This window comes from Lissotriton vulgaris, chromosome 6 (assembly GCF_964263255.1).
Source record: "Lissotriton vulgaris chromosome 6, aLisVul1.2, whole genome shotgun sequence".
Lineage (NCBI taxonomy): Eukaryota > Metazoa > Chordata > Amphibia > Caudata > Salamandridae > Lissotriton > Lissotriton vulgaris.
Genome location: NC_141694.1, coordinates 482858115 through 482875314, shown reverse-complemented (window position 1 = coordinate 482875314; position 17200 = coordinate 482858115). Strand labels below are relative to the sequence as shown.

At 43.2% G+C, this 17200-nt stretch overlaps 1 protein-coding gene across 2 annotated transcripts in view; it reads right to left on the bottom strand.

The window, feature by feature from the left end:
• The window catches only part of FAM135A (family with sequence similarity 135 member A), a 1101526-nt gene that overhangs the window by 836391 nt on the left and 247935 nt on the right, over window positions 1-17200 (bottom strand). The window lies entirely within an intron of this gene.

Below are 17200 nucleotides of genomic sequence, written 5' to 3'. Positions count from 1 at the left end.
TATTTTCTTACTCCAGTATTAGAACTGCCATAGGTTCCCCATGCTTGAATAAGATTTTAAAGCAGTTATGAAGCACATTTTAATATATTAACATGAATATATATAACGAATCCAGTCATGAAAAAGGCCGTTTTGCAGGGCGGTCCGTGACCAGGGCACCGAAAGCCCTGCTCCAATATCACCGCCAACGACTTTCAGTTTAGAAAATCTCACGGACACCTTGAGTAGATTGCAGATTGTAGATATATATATATATATATATTACCTACTGGCGGTCGCCAGTAGGTAGTTATAGTTAGGATTTTTTTCAATGCAAAATCTCAACATTCTATCAGGCAGATTGTTGAGGAATCTGCCTGAAAATTTCCTCAAATTTGCTTCGCGGCGCTTCGGTCTTTCCCTGAAAGTTTGGGGGGGATTCGTCAAGCGGGGGCCAAGATAAAAGGGGGGGTCCCAAAACGTGTTTTCCCCATGTTAATTTCCATAGGGCGGTCAACCTCACTTTTAGCCCGAACGGCTGAATGGATTTCCACCAAACTTGGCAAAATTGTAGGGACTGGTAGCCCGATGTGCCTTTGCTATGTCTCAAGATATGTGCTCCAGTGGATTTTGAGTAATTTAGGTTCAAAAAAATATATGTATATATGGCCGCGCTCCGGTACGCGCACCTGGAGCGCTCCAGCGTGCTACGCGACTTGCACTCGGAAAGCTGATTGGCTCTTGGGTGTCTGTAAACATTCGAAACAGTCCGGAGCGGCAGCCATCTTGTGTCTCGGTAAGATCGAGACAAAAGAGGAGGCAAAAACAAAGGGGGAAATGACCATAAGGGGGCAGAGTAGACCCCCCCTGATCCCCTAGGTTTGATGTGGGGGCCATAAAAGGGCCCCAAGGGGCAAATTTTATTATTTTTTTTTTATTTGATTTGCGCTGGGTGAGCGCCCGGTACGCGCACCGGGGAGCGGACCGGGGAGCGTACCATGGGGAAAAAAAGAATGACAGAGTTTTTAAAAAATTTAGCCTTTTTTTATAAATTGGAGGTAGTTCTAAAAAGAACTGTTTTTTTTCTTCTTTTTGTTGTTTTATATTTTTTTAATGTTTTTTGAACATTTTGTACTTTTTTTGGCTTTTATGAACTATTTTATATTTTTTTTGTTATTTTTATGGGGAGAAACAAAAAGTAGGGAATTCAAAATGGCTCAACAGGAGCAAAAAAAAAAAATCAGGAAAAAATTAGGGTTTTTTGGGGCAATTGTGGTTGTCACCAGCAAGGAGGATGAGTTTTATGCTCTGTTCACTATAGGAGATGGTCTTACCACAAAAAATACATGTAATTCTGAATCCCCCAAACCGTGGTTGTATGCAAGGGATCGTCTCCCTTGTCTCTGGTCCCGATGGAGTGGGTTGCTTTCTTTTGGAGGTGGTGATTGAAGATTGGGGAGGGTTACTGGCCAGTTCTCTCATCTCTGCAGCAGAATAGTTGTTCGGATGCTTGCGCTGCATGTGTCTAATCATGGTATTTATTACCAAAAGAATATTTTTTGTTCGGGTTCCCCCTTGAAAGTTTCATGCCACAGATTAGACAAGTCACCTTGGGTGCATTGACTTTCTTCTTGCCCTCTGGTATAGAAAAAAACTCCCATACAATGTGCTGCCTTGGTTTGTATGGGGTATTGTCTTCTTGCAGCCACCTTCACCCCTCCTCCTCCTCCTCCTCCTCTTCTTGACCACCAATGTAATGTTGTGGTGGTCATCTTGGTGGTGGTGGTGGTGGTGGTGCAGATGCTCCAGCTGCTGCTGCTACTGTAGCCATTTTAAAGTACAAAATATTTCTCAATGATGTTCAAACAGGTCTTCCTCAGTCAAAGGACAAAGTCAGAATAAGGAAAAAAGGTGGGGTCTTTCATCATTTGGAGAAAAAAAACTGTCCTGAACCAATGAAAAGTGTTATTTTCAGGTCACATGACCCGGGCTTTCATCATTTGGAAACCAAAACTGTTCTGTCAGAGACCAGCAAAGTGTTGTCCATATACTGTTCATGAGGGTTCACAGGAAAAGGTCTCAGATTCCCACAAGTGACACAGGGTCTGAAGGAAGACTTCATGTAAGAAGACATTACAAAACTGTGATATTAAGAAGAAAAATTGAAGAAAATTTGAAGAAAATTGAAGAAAACTGAGCAGAGCTCAGGGAGACTCCCTTCACACGACGTGCGGTAGAAAATCTGAGGTGCTAAGCTCTGAGGAGAAGGTTCTAGAGGGTTGCTGGCGCCTGATTGGCTGTGGTTTGGACCAACATAATGACAATGATAGACTGCAAATGTTTTTTTCCTTTTCCATGCATTCCTATGTAGAAATATGTGTAGGCTTGTTATGCCTTTTTTCTATTACATATTTCAGGTTTTATGTTGGTACATATATATATATATAGTATTTTATTGCTATTTTATTTACCGTGGGACTCCCACTCCGACGACGGGGGATATTCAAGCATGTGAATCTATGAAAGACACCCTAATACTGGAGAAGTGTAATGTCATCTTTACCTTAACAGAATTCCAGAAGGAAACATAAAAGTCTTAATCCTTCTTCATAAGAAAATGGCCAGTGGTAGGGAGGGTTTAGAAGAGATAGGGGTTTCCCTTTTTTCAGTTATCAGTATTTTATCTGCCGCCAGATTGGAGCTAGTCAGTTGCTCTTAAGGACTGACAAATGCCTTCCAAGCATGATATCAAAAGAAAACAAAACCATAAATGGGGTAATTTAAAGCAGGGTTTCCATACTTGAGATTTGACACATTTTGTGAAAGCGTTTTAAGATCACAAAATATGATTCCCTATCAGCTGTCTTTCACGACTTTACTTTTCCAGTTTCTATCTCACATTAGCAAGTTCTTTTTAATCCCTTCTTTCTTCCTTTGTCACTAGTTTCCTGTTTCTCTTCCTGCTTGATTCTCACTGTTCTGCTGTTCTCTCTTGCTCAGAGTTAAAATCTGAAGTTGAAAAGTCAGCTGACCATCAGAAAAAAAAAAAATAAGTTACTTATCTGTAACTGTAGTTCTCCAGTTTTGGAATCTTTTATAGATTGCCATGCTGAATCATCCCCCATCGTCAAGATGGGAGTTCCACTGTAAACTAAAATAGGTATGCAATGTTGAACATAGATCAGAAAGGCCCTTGCATTTTGTAACCTATCATAGTCTTTTTCTAAAAAGAGACCAAAGATAGGTTTCAACCAATCAGGTTGCCCTTCCCTCTGCAACACCCCTGTGAGAAGCTCCATTCCCCCAGATTTTCATAGCACAAGTGTAAGAGATAAACCCTAAGGGAGGAGGGCAGTTCGCATGTGAAACTATGAAAGACTCCAATACTGGAGAACTACAGTTACAGGTAAGTAACTTATTTTCTTACTCCAGTATTAGAACTGCCATAGGTTCCCCATGCTTGAATAAGATTATAAAGCAGTTATGAAGCACATTTTAATATATTAACATGAATATATATAACGAATCCAGTCATGAAAAAGGCCGTTTTGCAGGGCGGTCCGTGACCAGGGCACCGAAAGCCCTGCTCCAATATCACCGCCAACGACTTTCAGTTTAGAAAATCTCACGGACACCTTGAGTAGATTGCAGATTGTAGATATATATATATATATTACCTACTGGCGGTCGCCAGTAGGTAGTTATAGTTAGGATTTTTTTCAATGCAAAATCTCAACATTCTATCAGGCAGATTGTTGAGGAATCTGCCTGAAAATTTCCTCAAATTTGCTTCGCGGCGCTTCGGTCTTTCCCTGAAAGTTTGGGGGGGATTCGTCAAGCGGGGGCCAAGATAAAAGGGGGGTCCCAAAACGTGTTTTCCCCATGTTAATTTCCATAGGGCGGTCAACCTCACTTTTAGCCCGAACGGCTGAATGGATTTCCACCAAACTTGGCAAAATTGTAGGGACTGGTAGCCCGATGTGCCTTTGCTATGTCTCAAGATATGTGCTCCAGTGGATTTTGAGTAATTTAGGTTCAAAAAAATATATGTATCTATGGCCGCGCTCCGGTACGCGCACCTGGAGCGCTCCAGCGTGCTACGCGACTTGCACTCGGAAAGCTGATTGGCTCTTGGGTGTCTGTAAACATTCGAAACAGTCCGGAGCGGCAGCCATCTTGTGTCTCGGTAAGATCGAGACAAAAGAGGAGGCAAAAACAAAGGGGGAAATTACCATAAGGGGGCAGAGTAGACCCCCCCTGATCCCCTAGGTTTGATGTGGGGGCCATAAAAGGGCCCCAAGGGGCAAATTTTATTTTTTTTTTTTATTTGATTTGCGCTGGGTGAGCGCCCGGTACGCGCACCGGGGAGCGGACCGGGGAGCGTACCATGGGGAAAAAAAGAATGACAGAGTTTTAAAAAAATTTAGCCTTTTTTTATAAATTGGAGGTAGTTCTAAAAAGAACTGTTTTTTTTCTTCTTTTTGTTGTTTTATATTTTTTTAATGTTTTTTGAACATTTTGTACTTTTTTTGGCTTTTATGAACTATTTTATATTTTTTTTGTTATTTTTATGGGGAGAAACAAAAAGCAGGGAATTCAAAATGGCTCAACAGGAGCAAAAAAAAAAAATCAGGAAAAAATTAGGGTTTTTTGGGGCAATTGTGGTTGTCACCAGCAAGGAGGATGAGTTTTATGCTCTGTTCACTATAGGAGATGGTCTTACCACAAAAAATACATGTAATTCTGAATCCCCCAAACCGTGGTTGTATGCAAGGGATCGTCTCCCTTGTCTCTGGTCCCGATGGAGTGGGTTGCTTTCTTTTGGAGGTGGTGATTGAAGATTGGGGAGGGTTACTGGCCAGTTCTCTCATCTCTGCAGCAGAATAGTTGTTCGGATGCTTGCGCTGCATGTGTCTAATCATGGTATTTATTACCAAAAGAATATTTTTTGTTAGGGTTCCCCCTTGAAAGTTTCATGCCACAGATTAGACAAGTCACCTTGGGTGCATTGACTTTCTTCTTGCCCTCTGGTATAGAAAAAAACTCCCATACAATGTGCTGCCTTGGTTTGTATGGGGTATTGTCTTCTTGCAGCCACCTTCACCCCTCCTCCTCCTCCTCCTCCTCTTCTTGACCACCAATGTAATGTTGTGGTGGTCATCTTGGTGGTGGTGGTGGTGGTGGTGCAGATGCTCCAGCTGCTGCTGCTACTGTAGCCATTTTAAAGTACAAAATATTTCTCAATGATGTTCAAACAGGTCTTCCTCAGTCAAAGGACAAAGTCAGAATAAGGAAAAAAGGTGGGGTCTTTCATCATTTGGAGAAAAAAAACTGTCCTGAACCAATGAAAAGTGTTATTTTCAGGTCACATGACCCGGGCTTTCATCATTTGGAAACCAAAACTGTTCTGTCAGAGACCAGCAAAGTGTTGTCCATATACTGTTCATGAGGGTTCACAGGAAAAGGTCTCAGATTCCCACAAGTGACACAGGGTCTGAAGGAAGACTTCATGTAAGAAGACATTACAAAACTGTGATATTAAGAAGAAAAATTGAAGAAAATTTGAAGAAAATTGAAGAAAACTGAGCAGAGCTCAGGGAGACTCCCTTCACACGACGTGCGGTAGAAAATCTGAGGTGCTAAGCTCTGAGGAGAAGGTTCTAGAGGGTTGCTGGCGCCTGATTGGCTGTGGTTTGGACCAACATAATGACAATGATAGACTGCAAATGTTTTTTTCCTTTTCCATGCATTCCTATGTAGAAATATGTGTAGGCTTGTTATGCCTTTTTTCTATTACATATTTCAGGTTTTATGTTGGTACATATATATATATATATATATATATAGTATTTTATTGCTATTTTATTTACCGTGGGACTCCCACTCCGACGACGGGGGATATTCAAGCATGTGAATCTATGAAAGACACCCTAATACTGGAGAAGTGTAATGTCATCTTTACCTTAACAGAATTCCAGAAGGAAACATAAAAGTCTTAATCCTTCTTCATAAGAAAATGGCCAGTGGTAGGGAGGGTTTAGAAGAGATAGGGGTTTCCCTTTTTTCAGTTATCAGTATTTTATCTGCCGCCAGATTGGAGCTAGTCAGTTGCTCTTAAGGACTGACAAATGCCTTCCAAGCATGATATCAAAAGAAAACAAAACCATAAATGGGGTAATTTAAAGCAGGGTTTCCATACTTGAGATTTGACACATTTTGTGAAAGAGTTTTAAGATCACAAAATATGATTCCCTATCAGCTGTCTTTCACGACTTTACTTTTCCAGTTTCTATCTCACATTAGCAAGTTCTTTTTAATCCCTTCTTTCTTCCTTTGTCACTAGTTTCCTGTTTCTCTTCCTGCTTGATTCTCACTGTTCTGCTGTTCTCTCTTGCTCAGAGTTAAAATCTGAAGTTGAAAAGTCAGCTGACCATCAGAAAAAAAAAAAAATAAGTTACTTATCTGTAACTGTAGTTCTCCAGTTTTGGAATCTTTTATAGATTGCCATGCTGAATCATCCCCCATCGTCAAGATGGGAGTTCCACTGTAAACTAAAATAGGTATGCAATGTTGAACATAGATCAGAAAGGCCCTTGCATTTTGTAACCTATCATAGTCTTTTTCTAAAAAGAGACCAAAGATAGGTTTCAACCAATCAGGTTGCCCTTCCCTCTGCAACAACCCTGTGAGAAGCTCCATTCCCCCAGATTTTCATAGCACAAGTGTAAGAGATAAACCCTAAGGGAGGAGGGCAGTTCGCATGTGAAACTATGAAAGACTCCAATACTGGAGAACTACAGTTACAGGTAAGTAACTTATTTTCTTACTCCAGTATTAGAACTGCCATAGGTTCCCCATGCTTGAATAAGATTATAAAGCAGTTATGAAGCACATTTTAATATATTAACATGAATATATATAACGAATCCAGTCATGAAAAAGGCCGTTTTGCAGGGCGGTCCGTGACCAGGGCACCGAAAGCCCTGCTCCAATATCACCGCCAACGACTTTCAGTTTAGAAAATCTCACGGACACCTTGAGTAGATTGCAGATTGTAGATATATATATATATATTACCTACTGGCGGTCGCCAGTAGGTAGTTATAGTTAGGATTTTTTTCAATGCAAAATCTCAACATTCTATCAGGCAGATTGTTGAGGAATCTGCCTGAAAATTTCCTCAAATTTGCTTCGCGCGCTTCGGTCTTTCCCTGAAAGTTTGGGGGGGATTCGTCAAGCGGGGGCCAAGATAAAAGGGGGGTCCCAAAACGTGTTTTCCCCATGTTAATTTCCATAGGGCGGTCAACCTCACTTTTAGCCCGAACGGCTGAATGGATTTCCACCAAACTTGGCAAAATTGTAGGGACTGGTAGCCCGATGTGCCTTTGCTATGTCTCAAGATATGTGCTCCAGTGGATTTTGAGTAATTTAGGTTCAAAAAAATATATGTATCTATGGCCGCGCTCCGGTACGCGCACCTGGAGCGCTCCAGCGTGCTACGCGACTTGCACTCGGAAAGCTGATTGGCTCTTGGGTGTCTGTAAACATTCGAAACAGTCCGGAGCGGCAGCCATCTTGTGTCTCGGTAAGATCGAGACAAAAGAGGAGGCAAAAACAAAGGGGGAAATGACCATAAGGGGGCAGAGTAGACCCCCCCTGATCCCCTAGGTTTGATGTGGGGGCCATAAAAGGGCCCCAAGGGGCAAATTTTATTATTATTTTTTTATTTGATTTGCGCTGGGTGAGCGCCCGGTACGCGCACCGGGGAGCGGACCGGGGAGCGTACCATGGGGAAAAAAAGAATGACAGAGTTTTTAAAAAATTTAGCCTTTTTTTATAAATTGGAGGTAGTTCTAAAAAGAACTGTTTTTTTTCTTCTTTTTGTTGTTTTATATTTTTTTAATGTTTTTTGAACATTTTGTACTTTTTTTGGCTTTTATGACCTATTTTATATTTTTTTTGTTATTTTTATGGGGAGAAACAAAAAGCAGGGAATTCAAAATGGCTCAACAGGAGCAAAAAAAAAAATCAGGAAAAAATTAGGGTTTTTTGGGGCAATTGTGGTTGTCACCAGCAAGGAGGATGAGTTTTATGCTCTGTTCACTATAGGAGATGGTCTTACCACAAAAAATACATGTAATTCTGAATCCCCCAAACCGTGGTTGTATGCAAGGGATCGTCTCCCTTGTCTCTGGTCCCGATGGAGTGGGTTGCTTTCTTTTGGAGGTGGTGATTGAAGATTGGGGAGGGTTACTGGCCAGTTCTCTCATCTCTGCAGCAGAATAGTTGTTCGGATGCTTGCGCTGCATGTGTCTAATCATGGTATTTATTACCAAAAGAATATTTTTTGTTAGGGTTCCCCCTTGAAAGTTTCATGCCACAGATTAGACAAGTCACCTTGGGTGCATTGACTTTCTTCTTGCCCTCTGGTATAGAAAAAAACTCCCATACAATGTGCTGCCTTGGTTTGTATGGGGTATTGTCTTCTTGCAGCCACCTTCACCCCTCCTCCTCCTCCTCCTCCTCTTCTTGACCACCAATGTAATGTTGTGGTGGTCATCTTGGTGGTGGTGGTGGTGGTGGTGCAGATGCTCCAGCTGCTGCTGCTACTGTAGCCATTTTAAAGTACAAAATATTTCTCAATGATGTTCAAACAGGTCTTCCTCAGTCAAAGGACAAAGTCAGAATAAGGAAAAAAGGTGGGGTCTTTCATCATTTGGAGAAAAAAAACTGTCCTGAACCAATGAAAAGTGTTATTTTCAGGTCACATGACCCGGGCTTTCATCATTTGGAAACCAAAACTGTTCTGTCAGAGACCAGCAAAGTGTTGTCCATATACTGTTCATGAGGGTTCACAGGAAAAGGTCTCAGATTCCCACAAGTGACACAGGGTCTGAAGGAAGACTTCATGTAAGAAGACATTACAAAACTGTGATATTAAGAAGAAAAATTGAAGAAAATTTGAAGAAAATTGAAGAAAACTGAGCAGAGCTCAGGGAGACTCCCTTCACACGACGAGCGGTAGAAAATCTGAGGTGCTAAGCTCTGAGGAGAAGGTTCTAGAGGGTTGCTGGCGCCTGATTGGCTGTGGTTTGGACCAACATAATGACAATGATAGACTGCAAATGTTTTTTTCCTTTTCCATGCATTCCTATGTAGAAATATGTGTAGGCTTGTTATGCCTTTTTTCTATTACATATTTCAGGTTTTATGTTGGTACATATATATATATATATAGTATTTTATTGCTATTTTATTTACCGTGGGACTCCCACTCCGACGACGGGGGATATTCAAGCATGTGAATCTATGAAAGACACCCTAATACTGGAGAAGTGTAATGTCATCTTTACCTTAACAGAATTCCAGAAGGAAACATAAAAGTCTTAATCCTTCTTCATAAGAAAATGGCCAGTGGTAGGGAGGGTTTAGAAGAGATAGGGGTTTCCCTTTTTTCAGTTATCAGTATTTTATCTGCCGCCAGATTGGAGCTAGTCAGTTGCTCTTAAGGACTGACAAATGCCTTCCAAGCATGATATCAAAAGAAAACAAAACCATAAATGGGGTAATTTAAAGCAGGGTTTCCATACTTGAGATTTGACACATTTTGTGAAAGAGTTTTAAGATCACAAAATATGATTCCCTATCAGCTGTCTTTCACGACTTTACTTTTCCAGTTTCTATCTCACATTAGCAAGTTCTTTTTAATCCCTTCTTTCTTCCTTTGTCACTAGTTTCCTGTTTCTCTTCCTGCTTGATTCTCACTGTTCTGCTGTTCTCTCTTGCTCAGAGTTACATTTTGTACTTTTTTTGGCTTTTATGAACTATTTTATATTTTTTTTGTTATTTTTATGGGGAGAAACAAAAAGCAGGGAATTCAAAATGGCTCAACAGGAGCAAAAAAAAAAATCAGGAAAAAATTAGGGTTTTTTGGGGCAATTGTGGTTGTCACCAGCAAGGAGGATGAGTTTTATGCTCTGTTCACTATAGGAGATGGTCTTACCACAAAAAATACATGTAATTCTGAATCCCCCAAACCGTGGTTGTATGCAAGGGATCGTCTCCCTTGTCTCTGGTCCCGATGGAGTGGGTTGCTTTCTTTTGGAGGTGGTGATTGAAGATTGGGGAGGGTTACTGGCCAGTTCTTTCATCTCTGCAGCAGAATAGTTGTTCGGATGCTTGCGCTGCATGTGTCTAATCATGGTATTTATTATAAAAGAATATTTTTTGTTAGGGTTCCCCCTTGAAAGTTTCATGCCACAGATTAGACAAGTCACCTTGGGTGCATTGACTTTCTTCTTGCCCTCTGGTATAGAAAAAAACTCCCATACAATGTGCTGCCTTGGTTTGTATGGGGTATTGTCTTCTTGCAGCCACCTTCACCCCTCCTCCTCCTCCTCCTCCTCTTCTTGACCACCAATGTAATGTTGTGGTGGTCATCTTGGTGGTGGTGGTGGTGGTGGTGCAGATGCTCCAGCTGCTGCTGCTACTGTAGCCATTTTAAAGTACAAAATATTTCTCAATGATGTTCAAACAGGTCTTCCTCAGTCAAAGGACAAAGTCAGAATAAGGAAAAAAGGTGGGGTCTTTCATCATTTGGAGAAAAAAAACTGTCCTGAACCAATGAAAAGTGTTATTTTCAGGTCACATGACCCGGGCTTTCATCATTTGGAAACCAAAACTGTTCTGCACCAATAAAAAGTGTTATTTTCAGGTCACATGACCAGACGCACTTACGCGATGCGCCCCGGGTCGCGTCGCGTAAGCGCGTCGGATGTTTACGTTGCGCAATCGTATTCGCTTGAGTGCTTCCGGGTGCGCTTACACCGTGCGTATCACGCGGACGCGGCTACGCGATACGTCACAATGATGTTTTCGTTCGTGGCAATAGCGCTAACGGGACGCTAACCGGTGCGCGCCCCGGGGCGCGCCGAAAAACTGCGCTTTCCGGTGCGCACACCGGGGTGCGCACCAGGAGCGCACCAAGGCAAAAAAAAAAAATATTAAAATATAATATTATATAAGTATACAATATAAGATTCATTATAAAAAATATTACATTTCAGAGGTTTGAGGCCCTATATATAGTTAGGAGTTAGCATTTAAAAAACCTATTAAATTCACTGAAAAAACCATAGGTTTCAGACCAGTTATAGTTAGGAATTAGCTTTTTAAAAACCTTTGAAATTCACTGAAAAAACCATAGGTTTCAGACCAGTTATAGTTAGGAATTAGCATTTAAAAAACCTATCAAATTCACTGAAAACACCATAGGTTTCACACCAGTTATAGTTGGCATGAAGTTTTACTCGCATAAAACCATTGAAATTCCCACGTTATAGTTAGTTGGACTCACTATAACTTGCGCGTGCAATGCACTGCTGATGACGTCACATATTACATCACTCATGACTATATATATATATATATATGAACAATAGTTACTTACCTGTAATCTGTGGTTCTCCAGTATTGGTGTCTTTCATAGATTCACATGCCTGAATCCTTCCCCGTCGTCGGAGTGGGAGCCCACGGTACATAAAAAAGCAGTAAAATATACCATTTGCACATAACAAATAACAGTATACCCAACCAGGAAGTAAAGTAGCCCCAGCTACAGTAAATAAAACTTCCACATTAGAGACTATCCAGTTCATTATGTATAGACCAAACTGCAGCCAATCAGGCCACAGCTCCCACCAGAATGCTCTCCCCAGAGACCCAGGCTCTCAGATTTTGTAGCACCGGAGTGTACCGGAGTAACGTATAGATAAAACAGCCTGAGTGAGACTCTGAGGGGAGGTGGGTGGGTGCATGTGAATCTATGAAAGACACCAATACTGGAGAACCACAGATTACAGGTAAGTAACTATTGTTCTTCTCCAGTATTAGGGGTGTCTTTCATAGATTCACATGCCTGAATCAGAGTAGTGAGCAGTAATAGTAGCAATAATATCATACATAGCTCTTGGACGCCAAGGCACATAGCAGCAATGCAAGAACATAATGAAAGGCAATAACATAATAGGCGTCAAAGGAGCAAAAGGAGGTGGGAGAGAAATAGCAGAGGCTCACCTTATTGAAAAAGATTACGCAGGACTGCTCTTCCCACCGAGGCATCGGTATCGCTTGAAGAATCCAGACAGTAATGCCTCGTGAATGTGTGCCTGCTGGACCAAGTTGCAGCTCTGCAGATTTGCAGGAGAGGCACACCAGCAAACCAAGCAGTTGAAGTAGAGACTGCTCTCGTAGAATGAGCTCTAGGCAAGGTCTGTAAGGGTTTACCTGCCTGTTGATGGCAGAGCCCTATCGCTGAAGAGACCCACCTAGCGATAGTCTGTTTTGTCACTGCACAGCCTTGTCTTGGTCTGCCATGCGCAACAAATAGCTGATCCGTCTTCCTGATGGCAGCTGTCCTGGAAAGATAGAATTTAAGACATCGTTTGATATCTAGCGAGTGTAAAGTTCGTTCAGCTGGTGTCTGCGGATTTGGAAAAAACGTCTTAAGTATGACTGGCTCATTCAGATGGAAATCCGATGGTACTTTGGGCATGTACTTCGGGTTGGTGCGCAGTACCACCGAGTCATTCGTGAATTGCAAGAAAGGTGGCTTAGATGTAAACGCCTGCATGTCACTGACCCTTCTGGCTGATGTTAATGCCAGCAGTAATGCAACTTTCCAAGTGATGAACTTCAGATCAACTTTATGAATCGGCTCAAAAGGATGGCGCATGAGTTGAGCTAATACTATATTCAAATGCCAGGATGGAGGTGGCCGACGTACTGGTGGAAACATACGAAATAAACCTTTAAAGAATTGCTGGATTATTCTTGAGGAATATAGTGAATTCGTACCGTCTTGACGGTATCTGGATATAGCCGCTAGAAACACTAAGTGTTGAGTGTGCCAAGCCTGATTTAGCCAGATGTAAAAAGAAGGGTAAAATCTTGTCTGGTTCAGCATGCATAGGATGTAAATCCATAGTTTTGCACCAAGCACAAAAACGCTTCCATTTAAGCCTGTAAGTTCTGTTCGTAGAAGGTGCTCTAGCATTGTTCAGGACTTCTTGACAGTCTTGTGGAATGTTCAAGTGTGCAAACTCATGGTGTTGAGGAGCCAAGCTGATAATTTCAGAGAATGAGGGTCTGGATGATATATTTTGCTGTCTTGAAGTGTCAGAAGATCCGGAATTTGAGGCAGCTGAACTGGTTCGCACTCTGAGAGGAGAAGAAGCTGTGTGAACCAATATTGCCGGGGCCACCGTGGAGCGATTAGAATTATACGACACGGTTGCCTCCTCATTTTCCTGATGACTTTGGGAATTAATGGAATTGGAGGGAAGGCGTAGGCAAAGAGCCGTTCCCAGTTCATTGACAGAGTGTCCCCGCAAGATTCCTTGTGGGGAATCCAGCTCGCAAAATGAATACATTTCTTGTTGTGGTAGGTCGCGAACAGATCGAGATCGGGGCGACCCCATCTCTGGAAAATTTGATCTAGTGCTGGTTGATGCAGTTCCCACTCGTGAGTGCTGCATTTGGATCTGCTCAGGGAATCTGCTAGCACATTGGCTACTCCTGGGACATGCACTGCTGTCAAGTTGATGTTGTGTGCCAGAGCCCAATTCCAGATTTCCTGAGCTTGCTGGGACAACCGGGCTGATCTTGTGCCCCCCTGTTTGTTCAGGTAATGCATGCTCGTCGTGTTGTCTGTTCGGATCAACACGGACGAGTTTGACAGAGTCGCTTGAAAGGATTTGAGGGCGAGGAAAATGGCCCTCAATTTCAACAAATTGATGTGCCATTTCCTTTGCTGTATGTTCCATTTGCCACTGATCGTCATCCCTTGAAGGTGAGCGCCCCAACCTTCTAGCGAGGCATCCGTGGTTACGATGAAACTGGGGACTTCTGCGAGAAAGGCACAGCCCACTTGCAGGTTGCGTTCTTGAGTCCACCACAGGATTGCATTCTTCATACGAGGTGTTAAGACGATGACATCCTCGAAGGAACCGGACACCTGCACCCATTGGTGGCTGAGTTCCTCTTGTAGTGGTCTCAACCTCAGACGACAGTTTGAAGATAGGAGGATGCACGATGATAACATCCCTAGGAAAGACTTGAATCTCCGAACTGAAACGCACTTTTTTCTGAGGAGAGCAATCGCCATTTCCTGAATCTTTTCTTGTCTTTCGCTTGAAATGAAGACTTGAGCGCGTTTGGAATCCAGAGTTGCTCCCAGGAAAGACGTCCTTTGAGATGGTACCAGGTCCGATTTTTTGAAGTTTATTGAGAAACCTAGACTTTGAAACAGGCAAAGGCATGTCTGGATATGTTTGCTTGCGGTGGCATAGGAATTGGCCTTGATAAGGCAGTCGTCCAGATATGGGTATATCTGAACACCCTGCAACCGTAAGTGGGCCGCCACCGGTGCCAACATTTTTGTGAATACCCTCGGGGCTGAACGTAGTCCGAAGGGAAGGACCTTGAACTGGAAGTCCCTGCCAGCCACTCTGAACCTTAGGAACTTCCTGTGCCTGGGGAAGATGGGTACGTGGAAGTAAGCATCCTGAAGGTCCAGTGTTGCCATGTGGTCCCCTTCCGTCAGAAACTGGAGGATCTCTTGGAGTGACAACATTCTGAACGTTAACTTCTTGATATATTTGTTGAGGGCACGCAAATCGAGGATGGGGCGCCATTCTCCCGATTTCTTGCGTATCAAGAAAAAACGAGAGTAAAATCCTTTTCCTCTCTGATGTTGAGGTACTTTCTCGATTGCCCCTTTTCGAATCATTGCATTGATTTGGATGAACAGCTCCCTGAGATGTGCTGGGGGCGGTCCTTTTGGGGGTGAATTTGGAGGGGTCTTTACAAATTCCAATATGTGACCTTTTGAGATTACATCCAAGACCCATCTGTCTGTGGTAATATTTGACCATTGTGAGTAATGTAGGGATATTCTTCCTCCAATTTGTTTCTGGCTGGGGCAAAGTGGTGACAGGATGCTTTTCTCACTTCTTGTTGGCGTTGTCCCTGCCCCGATAGGTTGCTTTCCCCCGAGGCTGTGTATAATTACTTCGTCTTTGGCCATAAGGTTGTTGTTTATAAGGCTGGTACCTTTGGTTGCTTTGGTTGTTAAAATATGGGCGTTGCTGGTAATATCCTCCTCTACTGGAGAAGTTACCCTTTCCTTTAGCACCACGAAAGGAAGATTTACGGTACTGTAGAGTACCTAACGATCGTGCGGTTTCCGTATCCTTCTTAATGGATTGTAAAGCTTCGTCCACATGTGTGCCAAAAAGGAACTCGCCGTCATAAGCCATATTTAGAACCTTGGCTTGTACTTCTTGTCTAAAGGATGTAGATTTTAACCATCCCTCTCTTCTAAGCACTGCAGCACCCGCTAATTGTCTGAATCCTGTGGCCGCCACTTCCACTGCCGCATCGATGATTTCAGACGAAGCACATTCGCCTTCTTGCAAAATTTTTGTGGCCTCGGAGCGGTCTGGCTCAGGCAGTTTCTGGATGTATGGCGATATGTCTGACCACATTTGTCTATCATACCTGCCGAGAATTGCTAACGAATTTGCAGCTCTAACTGTGGTGGCCGCAATAGTAGATACCTTTTTTCCAATGGTATCGAGGCGTCTCCCGTCCCTGTCCGTAGGAATCGAGATCTGAGTTGACGGGTTCTTTGCCCTCTTTTGAGCTGCCTGCGCAATAACTGAGTCCGTCTTTGCCTGACCGATGAGACAAGCAGGTGAAGAGGCGGGCGCCCTATATTTTTTATCTACTCGCGGCAATACCGCAGGAGAAGAGTTTGGCGTGGCCATGATCTTAAGCCCTTCTTTCAAAATAAAGTCTATAATGGGAATAGACCAACTTTGTTTCTGAGATAGAGTCCTAAAATCGTACAGAAAACATTCATCTTGTTTAGCCTCCATGGAAATAAGAAATCTTTTAGTAGCCTTGTCCATAATCCTATGGAAGTTCGCTATATCCACCGGTGGTGACTCAGCCTTCGGTTGTTCATCAGGGGATGGTGTGTCCGCTTGATAATCTTCATACTCCGACGAGTCCGATTTATCCAATTCCCCTTCCTCATGGGTTTCCTCATCAGAATTGTCATCCTCCTGTTGGTGGTAGGAGATTGGTGTTGAAGGCCGGGCATGCTCTGTCCCTTCCGTCATAACAGCTCCTGCATTTTGAGTTACCTGAGGCTGTGGGGAAGTGATACGAGAATCGCCCGACTCCGAGGGCGGGAAGCGGCGATAATAATCGCTTAACATATACTGCAAATTTTCAAAAAGTGCCATTGGCATTTGCATCCCTGGCGCTGGTGTATTCACCAATGTAGGCGCTTGAATTTGCTGTTCCTCATCCTCCTGATCCTTAATCTGTATAAGTAAGTCAGAAGGGCTTTCAGCTGCTTGAAACATGTCATCACCAGATCCTTCCTCAGAATCTAAGAGCCTGTCAGGCATTTGGAGTGGCGACATAGATGTGGACTGAGATGACCGTTTCTGCAACAGAGCCGCAGTTGTGGCTGGAGATGGTAGGGGTATGGCAGTGCTTCTTGCTGACCATACCTGCAGGTCTGTACAAGAGGACAGCTTTGGTGTGGTGGGATTGTCTTGTAGTAGTGATAAATCCGAGCCTTGTGATGTCGTCTTCGTTGTTGAAGACAACAGTTCCGTCGACTTCAGAGGCGGTGTTATTTTCGTCGACGTGGTGGATTTCGTCGTCGACGAGGGAACCGTCGACGGAGCTATCTTCATCGTCGACGGGGCCGTCGACGAGACAATCTTCATCTTCGTCGACAACGCTTTCGTCGACGCGTCCGTCGACGGGGTCTTTTTCGTCATCGAAGAGTCCGTCGACGGTATCTTCGTCGACGATGACGTCGACGTCGGCAAGGTCTTCTTCGTCGACGGAAAGGCCGTCGACGATGACGAGGGTTTTTTCGACGATTGTTTCATTTTCGTTGACGTTTGATCGTCGACGAGGGGTGTGACAATCTTCGTCGACGAGATGGGACGAATTTGGACATGAACATAAGTTGGAGAGGAGGCTGAGGACATCACCATAGACGTTTTAGGTGAGGAGAAAGTCATAGTAGAAGTCATAGCAGAGGCAGCCTGACTGGAATTTGGCAGAGCTGTTGGTGCCTTAGTCACAGGTCTCTGAGGAGACACTAAAGTCGCTGTCCTTTTAGAGTCTGGAAGCT